This window comes from Coregonus clupeaformis, unplaced genomic scaffold (genome assembly GCF_020615455.1).
Source record: "Coregonus clupeaformis isolate EN_2021a unplaced genomic scaffold, ASM2061545v1 scaf0363, whole genome shotgun sequence".
Taxonomy (NCBI): Eukaryota; Metazoa; Chordata; class Actinopteri; order Salmoniformes; family Salmonidae; genus Coregonus; species Coregonus clupeaformis.
The window spans coordinates 244073-262444 of NW_025533818.1; the positions used below are offsets into that span (position 1 = coordinate 244073).

An 18372-nucleotide genomic window follows, 5' to 3' on the forward strand; every position below is an offset into this window, starting at 1 on the left:
AATGTACCTCTCTAGAATACATCACTTCTAATGTACCTCTCTGGAATACATCACCTCTAATGTACCTCTCTGGAATACATCATCTCTAATGTACCTCTCTGGAATACATCACCTCTAATGTACCTCTCTGGAATACATCACTTCTAATGTACCTCTCTGGGATATATCACTTCTAATGTACCTCTCTGGGATACATCACTTCTAATGTACTCTCTGGAATACATCACTTCTAATGTACCTCTCTGGAATACATCACTTCTAATGTACCTGTCTGGGATATATCACTTCTAATGTACCTCTCTGGAATACATCACTTCTAATGTGCCTCTCTGGAATACATCACTTCTAATGTACCTCTCTGGAATACATCACCTCTAATGTACCTCTCTGGAATACATCATCTCTAATGTACCTCTCTGGAATACATTACCTCTAATGTACCTCTCTGGAATACATCACTTCTAATGTACCTCTCTGGAATACATCACCTCTAATGTACCTCTCTGGAATACATCACTTCGTAATGTACCTCTCTGGGATACATCACTCTCGGATACATCACTTCTAATGTACCTCTCTGGAATACATCACTTCTAATGTAAACTCTCTGGGATACATCACTTCTAATGTACCTCTCTGGAATACATCACTTCATAATGTACCTCTCTGGGATATATCACTTCTAAGTGTACCTCTCTGGAATACATCACTCTCTGAAAGGATACATCACTTGTAATGTACCTCTCTGGAATACATCACCTCTAATGTAACTCTCTGGAATAGCATCACTTCTATTATGTACCTCTCTGGAATACATCACTTCTAATGTACCTCTCTGGGATACATCACCTAATGTACCTCCTCTGGAATACATCACTTCTAATGTACCTCTCTGGAATACATCACTTCTAATGTACCTCTGAATACATCACTTCTAATGTACACCTCTCTTGGAATACATCACCTCTAATACCTCTCTGGAATACATCACCTCTAATGTACCTCTCTGGAATACACCACTTCTAATGTACCTCTCTGGTATATATCACTTCTAATGTCCCTCTCTGGAATACATCACTCTCTGGGATACATCACTTCTAATGTACCTCTCCGAAAATACATCACTTCTAATGTACCTCTCTGGAATACATCACTTCTAATGTACCTCTCTGGAATACATCACTTCTAATGTACCTCTCTGGGATACATCACCTCTAATGTACCTCTCTGGAATACATCACTCTAATGTACCTCTCTGGAATACATCACTCTAATGTACCTCTCTGGAATACATCACTTCTAATGTACTTCTCTCTGGAATATATCACTTCTAATGTAACTCTCTGGAATACATCACTGTCTAATGTACTCTCTGGAATAATCACTTCTAATGTACCTCTCTGGGATACATCACTTCTAATGTACTCTCTGGAATACATCACTTCTAATGTACCTCTCTGGAATACATCACTTCTAATGTACCTCTCTGGAATAGCATCACTTCTAATGTACCTTCTCTGGAATACATCACTTACAATGTACCTCTCTGGAATACACCACTTCTAATGTACCTCTCTGGTATATCACTTCTAATGTACCTCTCTGGAATACATCAACTCTCTGGGATACATCACTTCTAATGTACCTCCCTCGGAATACATCACTTCTAATGTACCTCTCTGGAATACATCACTTCTAATGTACCTCTCTGGGAATACATCACCTCTAATGTGCCTCTCTGAATACATCACTTCTAATGTACCTCTCTAGGGATACATCACCTCTGGGATACATCACTTCTAATGTACCTCTTTCTGGAATACATCACTTCTAATGTACCTCTCTGGGATACATCACTTCTAATGTACCTCTCTGGAATACATCACTCTCTGGGACTACATCACTTCTAATGTACCTCTCTGGGAAATATCACTTCTAATGTACCTCCGGAATACATCACGAGTTTATAATGTACCTCTCTGGGATATATCACTTCTAATGTACCTCTCTGGAATACATCACTTCTAATGTACCTCCTCAGAATACATCACTTCTAATGTACATTTCTCTGAAATACATCACTTCTAATGTACCTCTCTGGGATACATCACTTCTAAAAGTACCTATCTGGGATACATCACTTCTAATGTACCTCTCTGGAATACATCACCTCTAATGTACCTCTCTAGTACATCACTTCTAATGTACCTCCTCTGGGATATATCACTTCTAATGTACCTCTCTGGGATACATCACTTCTAATGAACTCTCTAGGAATACATCACTTCTAATGTACTCTCTGGAATACATCATTCTAATTGTACCTCTCTTGAAATATATCACTTCTAATGTACCTTTCTTGGGATACATCACTTCTAGTGTACCTCTCTGGAATACATCACTTCTAATGTACCTCTCTGGAATACATCACTTCTAATGTTACCTGTCTGGATACATCACTTCTAATGTACCTCTCTGGAATACATCACTTCTAATGTACCTCTCTGGAATACATCACTTCTAATGTACCTCTCTGGAATACATCACTATCTAATGTACCTCTCTGGAATATATCACTTCTAATGTACCTCTCTGAAATACATCACTTCTAATGTACCTCTCTGGGATACATCACTTCTAATGTACCTATCTGGGATACATCACTTCTAATGTACCTCTCTGGAATACATCACTCTAATGTACCTCTCTGGAATACATCACTTCTAATGTACCTCTCTGGAATACATCACTTCTAATGTACGTCTCTGGAATACATCACTTCTCTGAATGTACCTCTCTGGAATACATCACTTCTAATGTACTCTCTGGAATACATCACCCTAATGTACTCTCTTGAATACATCATCTCTAATGTACCTCTCTGGAATACATCACCTCTAATGTACCTCTCTGGAATACATCACTTCTAATGTAAATCTCTGGGATATATCACTTCTAATGTACCTCTCTGAATACATCACTTCTCTGGGATACATCACTTCTAATGTACCTCTGGAATACATCACCTCCTAATGTACCTCTCTGAATACATCACTTCTAATGTACCTCTCTGGAATACATCACTTCAATATACCTCTCTGGGATACATCACTTCTAATGTACCTCTCTGGAATCATCACTTCAATGTACCTCTCTGGAATACATCACTTCTAATGTACCTCTCTGGGAATACATCACTTCTAATGTACTCTCTCTGGAATACATCACCTCAATGTACCTCTCTGAATACATCACCTATAATGTACCTCTCCTGGAATAACCACTTCATAATGTACCTCTCTGGTATATATCACTTCTAATGTCCCTCTCTGGAATACATCACTCCTCTGGGATACATCACTTCTAATGTACCTCTCGGAATACATCACTTCTAATGTACCTCTCTGGAATATATCACTTTAATGTACCTCTCTAATACCATCACTTCTAATTTACCTCTCTAGGATGTCACTTCTAATGACCTCTCTGGAATACATCACTCTCTGGGATACATCACTTCTAATGTACCTCCTCTGGGATATATCACTTCTAATGTACTCCTCTGGAATACATCACTTCAATGTACCTCTCTGGGATATATCACTTCTAATGTACCTCTCCGGGATACATCACTTCTAATGTACCTCTCAGAATACATCACTTCTAATGTACATTTCTCTGAATACATCACTTCTAATGTACCTCTCTGGGATACATCATTCTAATGTACCTATCTGGGATACATCACTTCTAATGTACCTCTCTGGAATACATCACCTCTAATGTACCTCTCTGGGAATACATCACTTCTATATGTACCTCTCTGGAATACATCACTTCTAATGTACCTCTCTGGAATACATCACTTCTGAATGTACCTCTCTGGAATACATCACTTCTAATGTACCTGTCTGGGATACATCACTTCTAATGTACCTCTCTGAATACATCACTTCTAATGTACCTCTCTGGAATACATCACTTATAATGTACCTGTCTGGGATCATATTACTTCTAATGTACCTCTCTGGAATACATCACTTCTAATGTACCCTCTCTGGAATACATCACTTCTAATGTACCTCTCTGGAATACATCACCTCTAATGTACCTCTCTGGAAAACATCATCTCTAATGTACCTCTCTGGGAATATATCACCTCTAATGTACCTCTCTGGAATACATCACTTCTAATGTACCTCTCTGGGATATATCACTTCTAATGTACCTCTCTGGAATATATCACTCTCTGGGATACATCACTGTAATGTACTCTCGAATACATCACCTCTAATGTACCTCTCTGGAATACATCACTTTAATGTACTCTCTGGAATACATCACTTCTAATGTACCTCTCTGGATACATCACTTCTAATGTACCTCTCGATACATCACTTCTAATGTACCTCTCTGGAATACATCACTTCTAATGTACCTCTCTGGAATACATCACTTCTAATGTGCCTCTCTGGAATACATCACTTCTAATGTACCTCTCTGGAATACATCACTTCTAATGTCCTCTCTGGAATACATCACCTCTAATGTACCTCTCTGGAATACTCACCTATAATGTACCTCTCTGAATACACCACTTCTAATGTACCTCTCTGGTATATATCACTTCTAATGTCCCTCTCTGGAATACATCACTCTCTTGGGATACATCACTTCTCATGTACCTCTCCCGAATACATCACATTCTAATGTACCTCTCTGGGTATACTTCTAATGTACCTCATCTGGAATACATCACTTCTAATGTACCTCTCTGGAATACATCACCTCTAATGTACACTCTCTGGAATACATCACCTATCAAAATTTCTCTCTCTGGAAAATACACCACTTCTAATGTACCTCTCTGTATATATCACTTCTAATGTCCTCTCTGGAATACATCCTCTGGGATACTACTTCTAATGTCTCTCCTCCGGAATACTCACTTCTAATGTGCCTCTCTGGAATACATCACTTCAAGTGTACCTCTCTGGAATACATCACCTCTAATGTACCTCTCTGGAATACATCACTTCTAATGTACCTCTCTGGGTACATCACTCTCTGGTACATCACTTCTAATGTACCTCTCTTGAATACATCACTTAATGTACCTCTCTGGGATACATCACTTCTAATGTACCTCTCTGAAATACATCACTCTCTGGGGATACATCACTTCTAATGTACCTCTGGGATATATCACTTCTAATGTCCTCTCTAGTACATCACTTCTAATGTACTCTCTGGGTTATATCACTTCTAATGTACCTCTCTGGAATACATCACTTCTAATGTACCTCTCCAGAATACGTCCAGCTTCTAATGTACATTTCTCTGAAACTATCACTTCTAATGTACCTCTCTGGGATACATCACTTCAAAAAGTACCTATCTGGGATACATCACTCTAATGTACCTCTCTGGAGATACATCACTCTAATGTACCTCTCTGGAATAGCATCACTTCTAATGTACCTCTCTGGGATACATCACTTCTAATGTACCTCTCTGGGATACATCCTTCTAATGGACCTCTCTGGAATACATCACTTCTAATGTACCTCTCTGGAATACATCCACTTCGAATGTACCTCTCTGAAATATATCACTTCTAATGTACCTTGTCTGGGATACATCACTTCCTAGTGTACCTCTCTGGAATACATCACTTCTGGGTACCCTCTCTGGAATACATCGCTTCGAATGTACCTGTCTGGGATACATCACTTCCCGTAATGTACCTCAATCAATCAATCAATCATTTTCTATTTATATAGCCTTCTTACATCAGCTAATATCTCGAAGTGCTGTACAGAAACCCAGCCTAAAACCCCCAAACCTAAAGTAAAATGGGGGTTGTAGAACACGGTGGCTAGGAAAAAACTCCTAGAAGAGTAACCTAGGAAGAAACTCTAGAGAGGAAACCAGGCTGGGTGAGGGTGAGCCAGTCCTCTTCTGGCTGTGCCGGGTGAGATTATGGACAGAACCATGCCAAGATGTTCAAAAATGTTCATCGAAGTGATTAAGCAGTGGTACAAATTGTAATCAGATAAATCTCAAAGTTGGCTTTTCATAGCCGATCATTCAGAGTTTAAAAGCCTGGCAGGTCTGGGACAGGTAGGGGTTCCATAACACCGAGGCAGAACAATTTAAACTGGAATAGCAGTGGCAAGCAAAGCGGACTGGGGACAGCAAGGAGTTCACCCGCCGGTAGTCGGCGATGGTCCTAGGGCTCAGGTCTCTCAGTTGGCTTTTCATAACGATCATTTAGAGTTGAAAACAGCAGGTCTGGACTGGTAGGGTTTCAGTAGCGCAGGCAGAAGCAGTTGAAACTGGAATAGCAGTGGACTGGGGACAAGCAAGGTGTCTCATGCCGGTAGTCCTGACGTATGGTCCTAGGGGCTCCAGGTTCTCAGAGGAAAGAGAGCAACGAGAATTAGAGAGCATACTTAAATTAAGCAGGACAGCTGGATAAGACAGGAGAAGTACTCAGGTATAACCACAACCAAATTCCAGCCCGGCACGTAAACTACTGCAGCATAAATAGCTGGAGGCTGAGACAGAGCGGTTCGGAGACACTGTGTGGCCCCATCCAAGAACCAGACAGAGGCGCAACAGGAAGGATACTAAACTCCCCACTCGCAAGCACAGCCCCCGTACCACTAGAGTGGGGATATTCCCCAACCACCACCTACAATCCTGAGACAGGCGTGAGAGCACCCCAGAGGTCACCACAGTACAAACCAGGGGGCGCCACTGGACAGGAAGATCACGCAGTAACTAACCCACTCCAGAGTGACACACCCCTCCCAGGGCATGCATGAAAGAGCACTTCAGCGAAGCCAGTGACTCAGCCCCTGCAACAGGGAAAGTAGAGGCAGAGAACTCAGTGGAGAGGGGAACCGGCCTGGCAGAGACAGCAAGTGGCTGTTCGTTGCTCCAGCCTTTCGTTCACTCTTCCACTCCTGGGCCCGACTGCACTCAATCATATGTACCTACTGAAGAGATAAGTCTTTCAGTAAAGACTTTAAAGGTTGAGACGAAGTCTGCGTCTCTCACATGGGTAGGCAGACTGTTCCATAAAAATGAGATCTAGTGTGGAGAAAGCCTGCCTCCCGCTGTTTGCTTAGGAAATTCTGGGGACAATTGGAGGCCTGCGTCCTTGTGACCGTAGCGTACGTATAGTATGTAATCGCAGGACCAACTCGGAAAGATAGGTAGGAGAAGCCCATGATAACTTTATAGGTTAACACAGGAAATCCTGAAATCGGGTATCGCCTTTACCTCTCTGGAATACATCACTTCTAATGTACCTCTGTAATACATCACTTCATGTACTCTCTGGAATACATCACTTCTAATGTACCTCTCTGGAATATATCACTTCTAATGTACCTCTGAAATACATCACTTCTAAGTTACCTCTCTGGGATACATCACTTCTAATGTACCTATCTGGGATACATCACTTCTAATGTACCTCTCTGGAATACATCACCTCTAATGTACCTCTCTGGAATACATCACTTCTAATGTACCTCTCTGGAATACATCACTTCTAATGTGTCTCTGGACATACATCACTTCTAATGTACCTCTCTGGAATACATCACTTCTAATGTACCTCTCTGGAATACATCACCTCTAATGTACCTCTCTTGAATACATCATCTCTAATGTACCTCTCTGGAATACATCACCTCTAATGTACCTCTCTGGAATACATCACTTCTAATGTACCTCTCTGGGATATATCACTTCTAATGTACCTCTCTGGAATAAATCACTCTCTGGGATACATCACTTCTAATGTACCTCTCTGGAATACATCACCTCTAATGTACCTCTCTGGAATACATCACTTCTAATGTACCTCTCTGGAATACATCACTTCTAATATACCTCTCTGGGATACATCACTTCTAATGTACCTCTCTGGAATACATCACTTCTAATGTACCTCTCTGGAATACATCACTTCTAATGTACCTCTCTGGAATACATCACTTCTAATGTACCTCTCTGGAATACATCACCTCTAATGTACCTCTCTGGAATACATCACCTATAATGTACCCTCTCTGGAATACACCACTTCTAATGTACCTCTCTGGTATATATCACTTCTAATGTCCCTCTCTGGAATATATCACTCTCTGGGATACATCACTTCTAATGTACCTCTCCGGAATACATCACTTCTAATGTACCTCTCTGGAATACATCACTTTTAATGTACCTCTCTGGAATACATCACTTCTAATGTACCTCTCTGGAATACATCACCTCTAATGTACCTCTCTGGAATACATCACCTATAATGTACCCTCTCTGGAATACACCACTTCTAATGTACCTCTCTGGTATATATCACTTCTAATGTCCCTCTCTGGAATACATCACTCTCTGGGATACATCACTTCTAATGTACCTCTCCGGAATACATCACTTCTAATGTACCTCTCTGGAATACATCACTTCTAATGTACCTCTCTGGAATACATCACTTCTAATGTACCTCTCGGAATACATCACTTCTAATGTACCTCTCTGGAATACATCACTTCTAATGTATCTCTCTGGGATACATCACTTCTAATGTACCTCTCTGGAATACATCACCTCTAATGTACCTCTCTGGAATACATCACTTCTAATGTACCTCTCTGGGATATATCACTTCTAATGTACCTCTCTGGAATATATCACTCTCTGGGATACATCACTTATAATGTACCTCTCTGGAATACATCACCTCTAATGTACCTCTCTGAATACATCACTTCTAATGTACCTCTCTGGAATACATCACTTCTAATGTACCTCTCTGAAATACATCACATCTAATGTACCTCTCTGGAATACATCACTTCTAATGTACCTCTCTGGAATACATCACTTCTAATGTACCTGTCTGGGATACATCACTTCTAATGTACCTCTCTGGAATACATCACTTCTAATGTACCTCTCTGGAATACATCACTTCTAATGTACCTGTCTGGGATATATCACCTCTAATGTACCTCTCTGGAATACATCACTTCTAATGTTCCTCTCTGGAATACATCACTTCTAATGTAACTCTCTGTAATACATCCACTCTAATGTACTCTCTCTTGAATACATCATCTCTAATGTACCTCTCTGGAATACATCACCTCTAATGTACCTCTCTGGAATACATCACTTCTAATGTACCTCTCTGGGATATATCACTTCTAATGTACCTCTCTGGAATACATCACTCTCTGGGATACATCACTTCTAATGTACCTCTCTGGAATACATCACCTCTAATGTACTCTCTGGAATACATCACTTCTAATGTACCTCTCTGGAATACATCACTTCTAATATACCTCTCTGGGATACATCACTTCTAATGTACCTCTCTGGAATACATCACTTCTAATGTACCTCTCTGGTATATATCACTTCTAATGTCTTCCCTCTCTGGAATACATCACTCTCTGGGATACATCACTTCTAATGTACCTCTCCGGAATACATCACTTCTAATGTACCTCTCTGAATACATCACTTTAATGTACCTCTCTGAAATACATCACTTCTAATGTACCTCTCTGGGATACATCACTTCTAATGTACCTCTCTGGAATACATCACTCTCTGGGATACATCACTTCTAATGTACCTCTCTGGGATATATCACTTCTAATGTACCTCTCTGGAATACATCACTTCTAATGTACCTCTCTGGGATATATCACTTCTAATGTACCTCTCTGGAATACATCACTTCTAATGTACCCCTCCAGAATACATCACTTCTAATGTACATTTCTCTGAATACATCACTTCTAATGTACCTCTCTGGGATACATCACTTCTAATGTACCTATCTGGGATACATCACTTCAATGTACCCTCTCTGGAATACATCACCTCTAATGTACCTCTCTGGAATACATCACTTCTAATGTACCTCTCTGGAATACATCACTTCTAATGTACCTCTCTGGAATACATCACTTCTAATGTACCTCTCTGGAATACATCACTTCTAATGTACTGTCTGGGATACATCACTTCTAATGTACCTCTCTGGAATACATCACTTCTAATGTACCTCTCTGGAATACATCACTTCTAATGTACCTGTCTGGGATATATCACTTCTAATGTACCTCTCTGGAATACATCACTTCTAATGTACCTCTCTGGAATACATCACTTCTAATGTACCTCTCTGGAATACATCACCTCTAATGTACCTCTCTGGAATACATCATCTCTAATGTACCTCTCTGGGAATACATTACCTCTAATGTACCTCTCTGGAATACATCACTTCTAATGTACCTCTGGGATACATCACTCTCTGGGATACATCACTTCTAATGTACCTCTCTGGAATACATCACTTCTAATGTACCTCTCTGGGATACATCACTCTCTGGGATACATCACTTCTAATGTACCTCTCTGGAATACATCACTTCTAATGTACCTCTCTGGGATACATCACTTCTAATGTACCTCTCTGGAATACATCACTTCTAATGTACCTCTGGGATATATCACTTCTAATGTACCTCTCTGGAATACATCACTCTCTGGGATACATCACTTGTAATGTACCTCTCTGGAATACATCACCTCTAATGTACCTCTCTGGAATACATCACTTCTAATGTACTCTCTCTGGAATACATCACTTCTAATGTACCTCTCTGGGATACATCACTTCTAATGTACCTCTCTGGAATACATCACTTCTAATGTACCTCTCTGGAATACATCACTTCTAATGTACCTCTCTGGAATACATCACTTCTAATGTACTCTCTCTGGAATACATCACCTCTAATATACCTCTCTGGAATACATCACCTATAATGTACCTCTCTGGAATACACCACTTCTAATGTACCTCTCTGGTATATATCACTTCTAATGTCCCTCTCTGGAATACATCACTCTGGGGATACATCACTTCTAATGTACTTCTCGGAATACATCACTTCTAATGTACCTCTCTGGAATACATCACTTCTAATGTACCTCTCTGGAATACATCACTTCTAATGTACCTCTCTGGAATACATCACCTCTAATGTACCTCTCTGGAATACATCATCTCTAATGTACCTCTCTGGAATACATCACCTCTAATGTACCTCTCTGGAATACATCACTTCTAATGTACCTCTCTGGGATATATCACTTCTAATGTACCTCTCTGGAATACATCACTTCTAATGTAACTCTCTGGAATACATCACTCAATGTACCTCTCTGGAATACATCACTTCTAATGTACCTCTCTGGAATACATCACTTCTAATGTACCTCTCTGGGATACATCACATCTAATGTACCTCTCTGGAATACATCACTTCTAATGTACCTCTCTGGGATATATCACTTCTAATGTACCTCTCTGGAATATATCACTCTCTGGGATACATCACTTATAATGTACCTCTCTGGAATACATCACCTCTAATGTACCTCTCTGAATACATCACTTCTAATGTACCTCTCTGGAATACATCACTTCTAATGTACCTCTCTGAAATACATCACATCTAATGTACCTCTCTGGAATACATCACTTCTAATGTACCTCTCTGGAATACATCACTTCTAATGTACCTGTCTGGGATACATCACTTCTAATGTACCTCTCTGGAATACATCACTTCTAATGTACCTCTCTGGAATACATCACTTCTAATGTACCTGTCTGGGATATATCACCTCTAATGTACCTCTCTGGAATACATCACTTCTACACAGTAAATTCCATAGTGTTAAATATGCAGTGTCAAAGTACATTGACTCTTACAGAGTTATTACTACAACAGTTGGAGTAAGATACCGCCCAGTGTTGGTGAAAAAGTACGTTGTTAAAAGACGCAGTGTCAGACGTACTCTGGAAAGCTCCGCCCACCTACGACTCGTCTCAAACGGACCACACATTTTCACGGCGCCATTTTCTTCATGTGGAATGACTGCGGTAAGTTTCTCCTAAGCGACTATACACACATTATTTGTCATTTTAACAGAAGCAGCATTTAAGAATTACTTTATATCGTTGCTAACAGTGCACTCTAGTTGGTTTTAGGTCTTAAAATGTCGAATTTTAAAAAGGCTAACGTTAACATGTTGTGACTGACTTCTGTCCAGTCCATGTGCCAGCAGTATTAAGCTAACGTTAATTAACATTAACTGACGAACATAACGTTCAAAACTAGACAATGTCAGCCCGATTTATTGTAAGTTATGTTGAATACAACGTGGAGGGGGATTGTGTACTTCTTGTTAACGTTCCAGATATTACAGGAACATAGCAAAGACTAAGGGGAGTTGGCTAAACTAGCTACAGTTAGCTACGTTAGCTTGACTAGCTAACTATGTGCGGGTGGCATGGATTTATTATGTTAACGGCGGGTAGACATTAACCTTGGACACTGCTTAAGCGGTGTGCCTTTATTTTTTTCCTGGATATTATACAAAATGACTTTCGGGTTTCAAAGCAGCAGCAGTACTGTTAAAATACTTAAGCACTATCTTAGCACACACTTATGGTGTAACGTTTAGCTAACATTATTCAATTCAATGTTATTTATATTGTCAAATCATAACAAGAGTTATCTCAAGACACTTTACAGACAGAGTAGGTCTAGACCACACTCTATAATATACCAAGACCCAACAATTGCAGTAATTGTGCGGGCAAGGCGGTAACATTAATGTTACAAGGATGAAAATCAGACGTTATCCTTTTTAATGTGTTTGACAGTAACTTCAATTTAACTGGCCATTTCTGCAAAAGTGCTGATCATTTCTCAGCACTTTGGTGGCTTGAAACAATATTTTTTCTTATATTTGAGAAATACTGCTAAAATAAGACCATCAACCTTTAACTGTGAGAAATTGTACTGATACTATTTGCAGGGAGCATGCTGCTTAAAGCTAAACTTGGAGATGTCCAAAAATTTGTCAGAATAACTGAGCCAAATCTGAAAGACTTTTTGATTGCAGGTAAGAATTTGACAATGTTAGTAATAACTGTCTGAATTTAGCTGTTTAAAAAATTGATATACTGGAATATTCCTAAAATGATGGGACATGTTAAGTTCTCAGGTTTTTGGAACTGGTCCATTTTTGTACGTCTAAATTTCTTCTGTTTTGCCCTTGGTAACTACACTTTAATTGTGGATGCATTGCTTAAGGTATAGTTATGATGCTACAAAAAACATTTTAATCACTTAATAGTGTTTGTTTAAAACCTATTTTATAGGGTAAGGTAGGTGTACACAGTGAAATTATTATATAAATAATGATTTACTTTTGTTTACACAAGCTTTTATCCCTGTTTTTCTAGCATTTGCAAAGTTTGGTGTCCCAGCTGTAACAGAAGGTGTGAAAATTGTTGACAGTTCAGGGACTGAATTGGATGATGATGTTTTTGAGGATATTATAAAGGATCCCTCAAGGGGTGCTAACCATCAAATATGACTCAAGTTTGTTTCAGTTAATTGGACTAATTAATGAATACGTTATTTCTTTGTTTTATGAAGTTCATGGTGTCTATTAAATAAGTGTCTTAGATTATGAGGGAACTATATATAATTCTTTTTCTTCTAAAAATCATGGTTAGAATCTGTCTCCATGGTGGCCTCTTCTGAGCAATCCCAACCATCATCCCTTGATACCTTGGACTCTGAGGATACAGTCATTATTTCAGATAGCCCCTCCAGAAAACGCCAGAGGCTGGATACAGAAGCCAAGCAAGTAAGACAATTCTGACATTTTAAATTCTGTTCTTGAATCTGTTCTCAGAGAATTAAAATTACATTAATATACATTGTAAATTACATGGTTTCAAACATTTTTGAAGTCCTGATTAGGGATGTCCCGATCAAGTTTTTTTAAGCGCCTATCCGATTAAAAAAGTATCTGCTGATATTGAGTCCTGATCAGATACTTTTATTTATTTATTGATAATACAGTGCACACTTGAGTACATTCAAGTTATTGTCGCTGTCTGGAGGGAGTTTCTTACCATTATTGGCTTTTTTCATTGGATTTTTGTAGCACTTGCAATCTTTGAGATTGGATCGGGACATCCTCTGACATCATATTAGTTTATTTCCAGTTTATTTGCAGTGGACATAACAGCAGAATTGTTATGCATTTTGTTTTAAGTTGGTGGAATCAGCTCTTACCAACAAAACCGGTGGGGAACGATAATAAATGAATACAACCGAACCAAGTCCTTGACGGATGAAACAAGACGCAAAATGGTGAACATGCTGGCAGCTGACATGACAGAAATGAATGGGTAATTTGTTAATAGTCCTTGTGTTCTCAATCTGTAAATCTAAATCTGAATCTAAGTGAATATGACTGCACAATCCTTTCTTCTTCAATTTTGCAGTACATCTCCACCCAGACAGGTGAAAGAAATGTATGCCAAAGGGAATAGTGACCTTATTCCCAGTACCTCAGTGACCCATTCTCTAAGAATGGCTATGTGAGTTGCACACAGTAATAGTTGTAATGTTAAATATTATTGGAAGTTTTTGAATCCTACCAGACCATGTTGTTTTCAATGAAGTATCCATTTTTGTTATCCTTTCATCCTTCAAGGAGCATTATTATGATGGCGAGAGTGGAACTGGGTACTTGGCCTGGAGGATTAAAACTATTCAGAGAGGCACCGCCAAAGACAGGCGATCATCATTCGGAGGTAATACTGGAAAATGTATGGAACAAAACAGTTGCTAGATCAATAATTGCATTTGTTGCACTATTTCTCAGACATATAGTATAATGTGTAACTACATCCTTCAATTCTGCTAGCTCCCTCCCTCTTAGCAAATTTAAAGAAAATATGCATCAGAGACCTACAAAGGACTGTGACATAGGGGGGGTTGCCTCGACACTGACTGGTCGAGGCAACCCCTGGCAAACTGGCCTTGCAAACTTTAGGGTGATTTAAACCAGTAGATGGCATTTTCATACATTTTTCAACCCACAAACTGCAGATTTCATAAATTGTGAAGAAATAATGTCAATATTAACACCAGCATTGATGCAGGGCTCCACACTAACTTTTGTCTTGGTTGCACTTGTGCGCCTTAACTTTTTTATTTAGGTGCACCAGCACAAAATGTAGGTGCACCCAAATTTTTTTTCTTGCGTCGCCATTAACGCCACAATTTCAAGGTCACCCTTTTATCACGCTCCATATACATTCTATATATCATGTAACCACCCCCCCTTTGCTGTCTCTCTGCCCCTCAGATGGCCAACACCTGTAATTTGGCCTTCTTCCCATTTGGCCTTGGCTAAACCAGCTTGCCACACTCCTAGCATCAAACATATCATTCATATCATTTAGTTTACAGCTCAAAAGTATATTTTACAGTGGAGTACTTCCTTTAAAAGTTAGCCAGGCTACTAAAACTTTTGACATGATTGAAATTTTCCCGTGTTGTGTAGAATCAGCCAAAGGATCAACTGGTGAAGACATGTCTGGAGGACCGACTGTCAGACGAGAATCCCAGTTTGTTCCAGAGACTGCCCTGACTGATGATGAGTGCAACAAAGCAATCTCACTGATGAAACATTCTGCTGATGCAGACACAATCAAGAAGAAAATGGAACTGACGTTTGTGTATCGCCGTAAAATGATCCTCGACCCCCAGCAGTCAAGCAACATACTGTCTGAGTTTCCACGTTTTAAAGACGTCAAAAGCTTGGTAATTATGTTATTTTGAAAATACTATGACAAGTGAATTGTTTTTGTAAGACATTGTAGTGATACTAGCTAGCTAAACTAGCACGCAATACAATTTGATTGGCTGTCAAATAACTGAAATTGTCACCAACACCACCCCACTCCAGGTTGAACAGGGGATTTTGTTCTAATGTTCGGAGAGGATACCTCAAGCAAGCTTCTGGAAAGGTGGCCGGTCACGTTCAAGAAAAAGATCATCAAACAATGCAGAAAGCTTCCATCCACAAGTGAGCTTGAAGAACTCTTGCTGGCAGCTGATCCTCCTGAGGATGGCACTGAATTGGATGTTGACTTTGGTAAGATGCTTGTAAGCCTACCTTTTGTGTTGTATTGCAATATCAACATTATGTGTAAACATTTAAATATCAACATAATACTAAGAAGCTGGATCTGTGAAAGATTTACGAGTACGTTCTGTAGCAGTATATTGAACAAAACTTTTGAGATTTGACTCAGCCCTGTGGATGTTTTAGTTAGAGAACTTCTTGTGATGTAGAACTGCTGTCTGTCTGGGGGGTCTTTTGTAAAGAAAACAACGTAACTGAAGTGTGTTAACATTGAACTTGTGTTGTTACAGGTTGGGACAGTGATCTGTCATCGGTTTTACTGCTTATACACCTGATTCCACCCTCCGCTCAGGGTCGGAAGAGACCAGGAAAGGTTTCCGCATCCCAAGCAGAGAAACATCTTGTGGTATTCAAGAAGGTTTGTATTTTTTCTAATTTGTGGTATGAACACCCAATATTAGGCTACAAGTATTCATTCAATATTCATATTCAATAAGAGTAGTGTATTGGCTCTTTCTGCATATTCTACAACTACTTGGCCATTAACTACAGTTTTCCCTCATTTGTCTTCGCAGACCCGGAACAAACATTCAAGAGCATCTCGATGCCATCACTACTAGCGCTCAGCCCTATCTCCTAGCTGTTGGAGTTAAGAAGAATGCAATCCACCAGTTCTTCATCATTATCGACAAGAATGCCATACCTTGCAGGTCAACCTCTTCTCTTGTTGCTTTTGACGAACTATTTAAGGCACATTTTGTGTTTGGCACATCCTACAACACCATGCTCCACAACATGTACACTTTCATCCAAACTACAGTGTACAGCATCGATGCTGGCAAGGGTCAAAGAGAGCCCTCGTGTTGCTGAAATCAGGGCGAGGTTACTTCATTAGTGCTTGAAGTTTCTCCTCGAACATGAAGTGTTTTGTTTGTCGGGCTGAGTTATCGAGTTCAAATATGCTTGTTAGGCATTTACGATTAGTTCACGGTTACTTGCCTGGAAAAATCTCCGGCTTAAATGTGCTCAGACTGGATGTGGCTGTGCGTTTGGTACGTTTTCTGGTTTTAGGAAACATTTAAACACAAAACACACTGAGTATATTGACCAACAGGTTGACCCTGATGTTTATTTAAGCAGCATTGGAGAGGCAGTGACCACTAATGTAGAGGAGACAGCTACAACGTCACGGACAGTTAATGAACACGAGGTAGCCACATCTACTCTGTTGAAAAGTCCAACAGGAGCACTCTAGATATGTGTGCCTCTGCTGTTGCACAACTAAAAGCAGCTGGATTAAGTCAATCTACTGTAAATAGTTTTGTTTCCTCCATGGAAGAAGTGTTTTTTGAGATTCAAAGTCAAGCTACAGATGCAGCTTTGCAGTGCTTATCTCCACAGGAAACTGAAAATAAGAACAGAATAGAACAATCTTTGCAAAAGTTGGAAAACCCTTTCACACCCTTAAATTCAGAAGCTAAACGAAATAAACACTTCAAAGAGAAATGGGGAATCGTAGAACCTGTTGAAAAGGTGCTTGGCACAAGATTTGACAGCAGAAGAAACAAAACAACTGGGACATACGATCAGGTCGTTGTAACTGACAAGTTTGCATATATTCCTATTTTAGAAACACTAAAGGCCATTTTTCAAAACCCAGAACTTGCAGACATGTTCAAGCCCAGGCACATGCCCAAGGAAGGTGTGTATGCAGACTTGAGAGATGCCGCCTATTTTAAAAAAGTCCCTTATTCTCTATAGAAAAAGATGCCATACAGATCCAGCTATTTTATGACGACTTTGAAACAGCAAACCCCTTGGGGTCTAAAAAGGGTATACACAAATTAGGTGCTATATACTTTACATTAAGGAATTTTCCCCCAATCTTTAATTCATCATTGATAAATATTCATTTGGGTGCTCTTTTCCATGCGCAGGACATCAGCGTTATGGTTTTAATTTGATACTTGAGCCACTTGTCAGTGATCTTAAAGTACTCGAGACAGAGGACTTAAAGTTCCCAGATTGAAAGATGTGATTCACGGTACCATAGTTCAGGTCACTGGTGATAATCTTGGGTTGCATGGTTTATTTGGCTTTGTGGAGTCATTTGGGGCAAGGTATTGTTGTCGTTTCTGTCTCCTTGAGAAAGATTGTTTTCAAACTGTGTTCTGTGAAGATGATCCAAAAGTTGTACTACGAACTATCGAGATGCACAAACTGCACTGTCAAACTTTACAAACAGATCCTACACTACCTCATATCTATGGTGTCAAACGCATTTGTCTGCTGAATTCACTA

At 39.6% G+C, this 18372-nt stretch overlaps 1 protein-coding gene and 1 long non-coding RNA gene across 3 annotated transcripts in view; one reads left to right on the forward strand and one right to left on the reverse strand.

The window, feature by feature from the left end:
- Nucleotides 1–18372, reverse strand: part of LOC123484577 (protein kinase C-binding protein NELL2-like) — a 154724-nt gene that overhangs the window by 112948 nt on the left and 23404 nt on the right. The window lies entirely within an intron of this gene.
- LOC123484578 lies at nt 11772–13467 on the forward strand. Its single transcript, XR_006658589.1, has 3 exons — nt 11772–11992; nt 12934–13020; nt 13364–13467. It is a non-coding gene; the product is annotated as an uncharacterized LOC123484578 (long non-coding RNA).